Source organism: Meleagris gallopavo, chromosome 2 (genome assembly GCF_000146605.3).
Source record: "Meleagris gallopavo isolate NT-WF06-2002-E0010 breed Aviagen turkey brand Nicholas breeding stock chromosome 2, Turkey_5.1, whole genome shotgun sequence".
Classification (NCBI taxonomy): Eukaryota; Metazoa; Chordata; class Aves; order Galliformes; family Phasianidae; genus Meleagris; species Meleagris gallopavo.
Genome location: NC_015012.2, coordinates 10,495,069 through 10,504,423, shown reverse-complemented (window position 1 = coordinate 10,504,423; position 9,355 = coordinate 10,495,069).

The window sequence follows — 9,355 nt, the reverse complement described above, 5'->3', positions numbered from 1 at the left end:
GGCGGCAGCGGGCAGGAGAGCGGCTCTCGGCGTTACTCAGCTTCACCACCGGCTTTCCTTCTGCGAGCGAGAAGGAAACAACAACAAAAGATGGAAAAGCTTTATTCTGTTTTATTCATTTATTTGAAGTAAAAAACGTGTCAAGGCCTCCGACTTTTCACTTCTCGCCCCCCCCCTTCTTTTTTTTTTATTGTCTCTTGTCCTCTCTCCTCTTCCCGAAATGGAAACGAAACAAAAGAAAAGAGGACGGGTTTGGGGGAAGGAGGCAAAAGAAACAGAAGAAAACCCACAAAACAGCACTTGAAGAGCCTCCGAGCGCAGCAAAGCCCCGCGCGTGGTGTGTCCTTGAGCACCGAACAGCGTTCTGGGTGCTCCCTGCCCTGCGCCTGGCACCACGCAGTCCTTCCTCCCCGCACATCCCCACGGCACTACCCCGTGCCAAGGGGCCTCCAGGCATCACTCTCCTTCAAGGCTGCCGTGTTCCTCCCAAAGCAAAATGCCACAGGGAGATGCTGGGAGGGAGGAGGAGGGGGGTCAGGGTGGGTTTGCTGCTGATTCCACCACGGTAAGGATTTGGTGTTGAAAGCCAAACTTGGAGGTTCTGGAAAGGACGTGCCTCCAAATTGAAGATCTGTGTTCAACTCATGTCCCCAATGTTCCCATCTGGGATGAGGAGTACCAGTGCGGGGCTGTTGGTGACTTTGTCCTGCTCATGTGGGACTGGAACCTCTGGAGGGCTAAGGATGGAGCAGAGCCACCCACCAAGCACCCAGCTGGGAGCTGCTCTTTGGGATGGTTCAGTCTGGATGAGACTCAGGAGAGACCTTATTGCTCTCTACAGCTGCCTGAAAGGAGGTTGTGGCCAGGTGGGGGTTGGCCTCTGCTCCCAGGTAACAGTGGTAGGACAAGAGGTGATGGCCTTCAGTTGCACCAAAGGAGGTTCAGATTGGATATTAGATAACATTTATTCTCTGAAAGAGTGATTGAGCACAAGCAGAGGATGCCCAGGCAGGTGTTGGAGTCACCATCGCCGGAGGTGCTCAAGAAATGTGGAGATGTCGCTCTGAAGGACGTGGTTACTGGTGGTGATGAGCTGACTATCAGACATGATGATCTTAGGGGTCTTTTCTAACCTAAATGATTCTGTGATTCTGTGGTTTGGTAGGAGTGAGGCAGGAGAGCATCACTGTGATGCCAGGGGAGGTGGAACCCAGCGTGCCCCAGGGCACCTCAGCGATACCACGAGGAACGCTCTTCCTTTCCTTCTCTTTAAGGCTAAGTGATTTCTCTGTTATGTCTGAGATTTTGCTCCAGGTCAGGATAAAACTACACAGGTTTTAATTGATTTTTTGCAAGGCTTTCAACTTGAGGTTTCTTTTATTTTAACCACTCCTTGTCTTTTAAGCCAAAAGAGGCAGCAAATGTCATTAATCACAGCACTCCTGCACCAAGAGCTCTCTGGAACTGCTTCATCATACTATCGCCTTTTTCAAACCCTGCTTTGACTCTGTAAGATACTGGAGGACATACTTCAGCTCCCGTTGGATGCTCCACACTAGGTGTGCACTCACTCACATGGATGAATCAATAATTATAATTACAGTCAGCTCCGGAGCCCTAATGAGTGGTCAGGGTTGCAGTGTGCCCAGCACTGGTGGTCTTGCAGCTTCTGGCAAGGCAAGATGACCAGGGCACCAGGGTGGTGATGGGCTACTTTCTCATGCTGTTATTCACCCCAGAGGAGCCTGAGGAGCAGGCTCACAGCATGGCCCCGCAAACACCATTGTAGGGAAATGCCTGTGGTGCCATAAGCGGTACCCTGGGGCTGTGCCTCCCCCAGCAAAGCAGCCCATGGATGTGACACCGGGCAGCCGCCATCCTTCCCCATCGGCTGTGGGAGAAAAGCCATGCACAGCCCGAGCACCGTAACTGCTTAACAAATAGCAGTTACATGCTAATGAGACTGCATGGTACCAACCTTTCTGTGGGACCTTGCTTAATTTTCAGCCTTAGCTGGGTGTGGAAGAAAATCCGGTACGTCATATTAACATTTTGGGTGTAAATCAAATTAAATGTACAAAACGCCCCGTAGGGTCAAAGCACAATGGGACCCACCCTTACATATTTGACTACTAAAATGGGCTTCATTTGACTCAAATCATTTGGGAATAAAAAGGGAGAGATGGGATCAAACATTGCGCAGCAGCCATGAGACGCTGTCGCAATCACATCCCTCCCGCACACAGCCCTGCATGGGGATGGGCTCATGTCCCTGGTGGAAGTCTGCCCTCACTGCCAGCTCCATGCTGGTCCATATAATGCCAAATGGAAGTGGGAAAGGCAAGGTCAAGAGCGGAGACCTGGGTCTGGAGAGTAAGGGGAGGGACTGGATTGGAGGGGGCAGAGAGGAAAGGAGTGGAGGGAGAAATACATGGGAAAGGAAGCAAATAAGCGTAAGCAAAGGCATTTGTCTGCTGTTAAGGGAGTGGTGAGGGTGCAGGTCTATCTGCAGACAGAAGGTTTGAGCGTGGCCATCACCGTGCCACCTAGAAATAGAGAGACACCAGCCTGAGGGGATGAGCTCCCCGCCAGTGATGCACACTGCTTTCTGGTGATTTCTTTAGATTTTGAGCCAAACGGGCTGGATGGAGAATGTGTGGATGCGACCAAAGCACAGATGGTCCTCTGTTTGGGCTCCTCTGATATGAGCAGCACCACCAGCTGTGATGTCCCCAGCAGCATCCTGCTCACAGAGATGGCCCGGCCGCCAGGCAGCACCGATCCCAGGCCACATTGTCACATCTGCCCCAGTTAGGTGTGCCACACACCCAGGAGTAGGCCACAGCATTTCCTCAACCAGGAGAGCGACCTGCTCACCTTGGCTGAGCCGTGAAGGAGGGCAGCAGCGAGTGCCAGCCAGGAGAACGTGGCTCTGGGCCTGCAGCAGGCCTGGCTCTGTGTGCTTCCAAGTACCCTGCCGTGCTTCCAAGCGCCCCACCGCGCTGACTCACCGGCTCCCAGCCTCCCACAGCCCCTGCCACTCCCAGCGTCTCCCTGTCTTTCCACACCAATCCGTCCGCTCCTCTCCCAGCTCAGTGCTGTCTCCCTGCCACCCACTCGCCATGGCTGCGCACCCTCAGGCACCCAGAGCAGCCCCAGCTGCTCCCAGTGTTGCCTCCGAGTGCCCCTGCAGCAGTGCGTGTGTGGCTGCCAAGCGTCACACAGCCATGAGCTCCTCACACATGCATGCTAAAGAGAGAAAACCACTCGTGTTCATGTTCCCACCATGCTTGGGCGAGGATTCACCACAAGCATAGCTTTCATCAGACACCAGAGAACCCACCGAGGTGCCAGGAGATGGTTGCCTGCTCCGTAGACAGGACATCCATCTATATGGCTTCTCAGGTGGGATGTTGTCTTTTCTATCCTCTTGTTTGGTAAGGGCCTTGCTGGTTTGATCACAGGAGCAGTGCTGGTGGCCTTTGGGTGGTCCCCTTGGGCACGGAGGTGCCAGTACCCATGAGGACAAAGAGCTGAGTGCTTCTGCTGAAGGGGCAGCTCAAGGCAGGGTAACATCTGGAAACCTTGTACTCCTTATTTCCTTTCAAGCACAACGCTTTCCCTCATCACATCCTGCTCAGCTCTCCACACCACCGCAGTTCTGCGTTCCCATGTCTCTGCTTGGATGGTGCATGCCGCAGCGAGGTGACCCATGGGAACGCCAGGAAATATCCCCCAAAAGCCACATTTTCCCTGCTTTGCTTGCCTGAAGCTCTCCCCGAGACGGCTGCTGCCAGTGGAAGAAGGCTGGGGTATGACCTAGCCAACTCCTTCCTAAAAATAATGAGCCCCACTTCCTGCAGCTGGCACAGCTGATAACGGGGCAGGCACAAGGCTGCGCTCCCTGCCGACCGCATCTAACATCCCCCTCCAGCTCAGAGAGAAAATCCCCATCCCCAAAGGACAAATGGCATCTCTGGGGCTCGGGAGATACTTCCTCATTCCTGCAGGACGACCGGCTGCAATAAAACCCATTGTATGCATATGGGCCTGTCACACTTCTTTACCATTTCAAATGGGTGGGAGTCGACCTTTGGGAGCTGGGCAGCTGGGCGGTGGGTGCCATTCCCTTCACAAGTGGGTGGACACAAAGGAGCAACAAGGAGAGATGAGGATGAGATGCAGAGAGAAATAACTGTCTTGGGCTGGGCTCAGGTGCTCGGGAAATACCCCGAAGTGTTTGAGCAGCAGAAAGAAAAGAGGTTGCCGGAGAACCACAGATCCCCACTGCCTGGTTTGCCCCCGGCTGGGCCAGGGGCTGTTGGGGTGCCTGATCCTCAGGTCAGGGCCAGAGCTTCCCTCGCCTGTTCCCCCATGCTGAGGCACAGCATCTGTTCCAACATGCCTGGAGCTGTTACCCATCGGCACGGGCACCCGCTACCTGAAAATGGCCCCAGGTGCCACTCCCAGCAGGGCTGCTCTCAGCCAGGACTCAGGGAAACCAGGGGCACCTTTGCCCCTCCCCAGCTTCCCACTTAAGCCAGTTTGTTTGGGTGGCCCCAAACAGCTCCACAGCCCCAGCAGCCATCCCCAGGGAATCACAGTGCTGGGGGTGCCTCAGATGGGGACGGGATCTTTTTCCAGTAGGGCCACCTTTGTCATGCAAGCTCTGGAATGATTTCTTTCAGAATTGCTTTGCCAACGTCTGTCTGCCTTTCTTTCTTTTTTCCTTTTTGCACAAGGGTTTTTATCACCAATGCCTTTTATAATGTTTACCAGACCAAAAATAAAAATAGTTAAAAACAAAAACAAAAAACCCACGCCTTTTGGCATCCCTGCCCACAGCAGCCTCCCAGCAGCGCTGCCTGCCTCGCTCCGTCTGCGGACAAGGGTCTGTGAAATTGCCACCAATATAATTATAAAGAGCTGTTTTCACATCCTCCTCCTGCCGCCTCGCTGCTAGACTTTGGCCTCGACCTGCATTTCACCCGCCCTTCCCCACACCACCGGGAGCCGAGGGGAGCTCCCTATCCGGGCACCCGCTCCAGCACCCCGACGCTGCAATCAGTGGGGTAGGGAGCAGGCGAGCCGTGCCCTGGGCAAAGCAGGGAGACACGGCGGCCCAGCCCGTGCCGCGGGTTACCTGGGGCGCAGCAGGGCTCGCCGGCCAACCGGTAACCGAGCGCCGGTGGCTGTAAATCCGGCAGCGCTCGCAGCGGCGCCTGCCCTGCCTGCCCTCCCCGCGAAGGAGGAAACGCGCAGGCAAATTAAAATCAGAAGTAACTGTTTTACAGAGAGCCCTGCGAAGGGAAGGGGAGGTTTGGAAGACTGCTGCTTTCTGCTGCAATCGAGAGAGCGGGCTGCTTTCCGCCTGGCTGTTCTCTTTTTTCTCACCGTTCAGATCTTAGCGGCGTCAGACTGCGGGATGAGCAGCCCAACCTATCCGCGCTGCTGTGGGAAGGGGGCAGGGGCTCGTGGAACCCCCTCACGGACACTCTGGTAGCATTCACTTCATTGGTGCCTGGAGGAAAGTAAAACCAGCCCACGTTATGCACACGTTCGTCTGTTTGGAGAGGAGCTCACCCAGCTGAAATAACACCTTCAGTGCGTGCATTTCATTCATTCAAATTGCCTGTTGATTCTGCACGCAGAAAAGCCCTCAGCTGCCCTCCCTCTTAATTACAGAGCAGGGACAGAAAGCCCTTAATGTTGACACTTCCCTCCTCTGTTTTTGAAAATTTTGCATATTGACGGTGCAACACTCCCTGCCCTGCAAACCCAATGGGAAAAAGGGCTGCCTGGCCAGGTAGGCTGCACCTGAGCAACGTCCACGTTGCAGCAGTCGGGTCTGCAGCTGTTGCGGGGGGGATCATTACATTTCTTAGACGGGAAACAGTATTGCTGTGAGAAAAAAAATGCCTGCAACACAGCAGTGATCATTTTTGTCACTGTTAGTGCTGCTGTAATAAGAAAATCAGCGCTAACAGCAGTAGGAGAGGCTCTCTCCCTTTCAGCCATCTCTGCTCGCTCAGCTCTATCCTCTTGAGCCTTCTTGCTGGCTGCATGCACACAGGACAGCAGTTGGAGGGTGCATTCCTGCCTGCAGCACTGGAAAGCCCTGTTGGGCTTCACTGTGTGAAGGGGACCATACTTTGGGTGGGGTCTGAACCTTCTGCCTTCTTTCTGGCTGTTTGGTGGGGCACTGAGGGTGTGCACAAATGCTGCCTAAGGAGGAAGAGCTGCCTCTACAAAGAGGGCTAATGCATCTTTGGGGTTTTCACTCATGGTGATTTGTGTGCTTGTAGATTGGTTTGTCCCTTGGTGTGAGAGGTGGAACAGTTGGGGCTGCGTTCAGGCTGCAAATCAAACCTGGAAATGGATTCAGTTAATATTTTGTATCCACCCCTGCCACATCTTATGGGGTTTTCCTGGGGATTGGCATCAGCTGATGACCCGCTAGGTGAGCTGCAAGTGAGAGCCCCATGGGCTGGATTCCCTGGTGGATGGATTAAGGTGATGCAGCCACCCCTTACGTTCACCCTGTTCTCCTGCTTCGGTGTAACCACGCCTTCACGCACAGCACAGTAAGAGCTCCTCCACGCCTATCGAAAGGGCTGGAACTGGCAGATGAACACAGAAACCTTCCTGACACAGAAACTCCAACGCGGCCTCACCTGGGAGACTGGCAGACGCCTGTGCATGAACAGAAGGGAAGGGAGGGGGTGAATGAGGCACAGAGGTTGCACAAGCTTCGTTTTCTTAGGAAACCGGGATAAAAATGCCCTCTAAGCATTGACTTCAGACGCTTATTCAAGATAACTGTAGAGATCTGAGCTGTTTGCCCAGGAGGGAAATGGCCTCTAGCTTTTCACAGCCTCCTTCACATGCGAATAAACCCTTTCCTGGCTGAATTGCAAGCCCTTCTCCGGGAGATGATGCATGCTGCTATGCCCAGGCTAGCAAAGGAGGAGCAGAGGCACAGGAAATAGGACATCAAAGAATAGTACAGACGCAACACGCCAGGAACCCTCTATTAGCAAACCAAGGTGTTTATTCGAGGAAGCCCTAAGAGGAGAGAAACCAGGTGAGCCAGCAAAAAAACCAAAAGGCTCTTCTGAGCCAATTTCCCTCAGCACAAGCTGAATCTCTCATCTCACTCTCTGCTCCAGAGCAGTGTGGCTTGACTCCTTGCAATAAGCTACCACCAATGGCACCACAAGTCCTGTGAGATGTCTCTGCAATGGCTCATGGGTGGTTAAGGTTGTATTTGTTGTGGGTAACCCTGACATCACCTTTTTTTCCCCTTGTGCTAATCTCCAGCTGAAAGGCTTCCCCAACAGTATCACTGCAGGGCACTTCAGTCTCCCTCCCTCCCATACCATTCCTGCTCTCCATCCCTGCATCATGCCTCTGGCTGTGTGCACACTGCCTGCCCATACCATCCAGCTGGAGAGCAGCTTCACACAAAAAGAAAGGGGGACTTTTCCACACAGTTGCTGTGGGTTTTAAGCCAGACCTAGTTGCCAGTCTGGTCCACAGCTTGGTTTTCCATCAGGTCACCTCCTCAATGAGCTTACCCTGAGCATGGAAAGCCAACAACTATCCAGAATGGTGGACCACAGCAGACTGAACCTGGGGAAGTGAGCACTGCAGCAACCCTTGGCCCTCAGGAGAGATGGGAGGAAAATGGGAACACCTTGAGCCAGAACTCCCCACTGTGAAACCACAGCCTGAACATTCCCCGTCTGGGGTTTTGGGCCCTGAAGTGATTAATGCCAGGCTCGCACAGAGGCACTTGGCTCCCAGCTGGGCAAGCTGTGCCCTTCCATGGTGCCAAAGGCACTGTGTGTTGGCTCACACCTGCTCTACATCTGGCCCAACCCTGTTCTTGGCACCTGGTGGCCTTGGCTGTGCTACAAGCACTTATGCACGTCTTAATAACAGTAAACATACAAACGTGAGCAAAACTATTACACTAAATTGAAATGCTATCATTTCCACTAATTTTACCTTTCATTTTAATCACATTTGTTCAGCAGACAGATGAAGAAGATTATAACAAGGAAGGATTGGCTTTATGCATTCAGTTTTCCTGTTCTACTCAGGGGATGTGCCCTGGCTACCTCCTCACAGCAAAGGTCCCCATTAGTGTCACCAAAGCTGACTACAGAGCAGCATCTCCATGCTCTACTTGGAAATAGCCGAGCCTGTTTTAGAGGAGCTGAAAATCCTCATGTTCCCACCTGAGAGATAGCAATGGCAAATACCCAGACAAAAAGCATAGGAAGGAGTCAAAGATAAGACCGCCTCTCACAATAAACCTCCCATCTGATGGTGGTAAGGAATTTGTGATCTGAAAGCAGCAACTCAACACAGAATCATGGAATCATAGAATCACAGAATGGCTCAGGTTGGAAGGGACCTTAAAGCCCCTTCACCAACTCCCAGCCATGGGCAGGGCTGCCCCCCAACAGCTCAGACTGCCCAGGACCCCATCCAACCTGGCCTGGAGTGCCTCCAGGGATGGGGCACCCACAGTTTCTCTGGGCAACACTGCCAGTGCCTCACTGTAAAGAATTTCCCCCTAATACTGAATCTAAATCTCCCCTCTTTTAGTTTAAAGCCCACTGTTAAAGATGCTAAAGAGCACAGGTCCCAAGACAGACCCCTGGGAGACACCACTCATCACCGGCCTTTACCTGAACATAGAGCCATTGACCACAACCCTGTTGTGATCATAGAATCATAAAATAATGAAGCTCCAACCACCCACCTCCCACCAGTATTGCTCATTAAAGCACGCCCCTTAGTACCACATCTACCCTTTCCTCAAACACCTCCAGGGATGGTGCCTCCATCCACCACCTCCCTGGGCAGCTTGTGCCTATGTCTCACCACTCATGTTTCCTATATCCAACCTGAACTTTCCCTGGTGCAACTTGAGGCCATTCCCTCTCATCCTGTTGCTGGTACCTGAGAGAAGAGGCCAACTCCCACCTCAGCACACCTCCTTTCAGACAGTTGTAGAGAGCAGTAACGTCTCCCCTGAGCCTCCTCTCCTCCAGACTGAACCATCCCAGCTCCCTCAGCTGCTTCCCCTAAGACTCGTGCTCCAGATCCCTCACAGCTTTATTGCCCTTCTCTGGACAGGCTCCAGGGCTTCAATGTCTTTCTTACAGTGAGAGGCCCAGCACCGAACATAGCACTCGAGGCACAGCCTCACCAGAGCTGAGCACAGGGGAACGACGCCCTCCCTGCTGCTGCTGCCTGCACTATCGCCGATACAAGTCAGGATGCCATTGACCTTCTCGGCCCTCCGCTGCTCAGGGCTGGCGGCGGCGGTTCGACGCGCTCG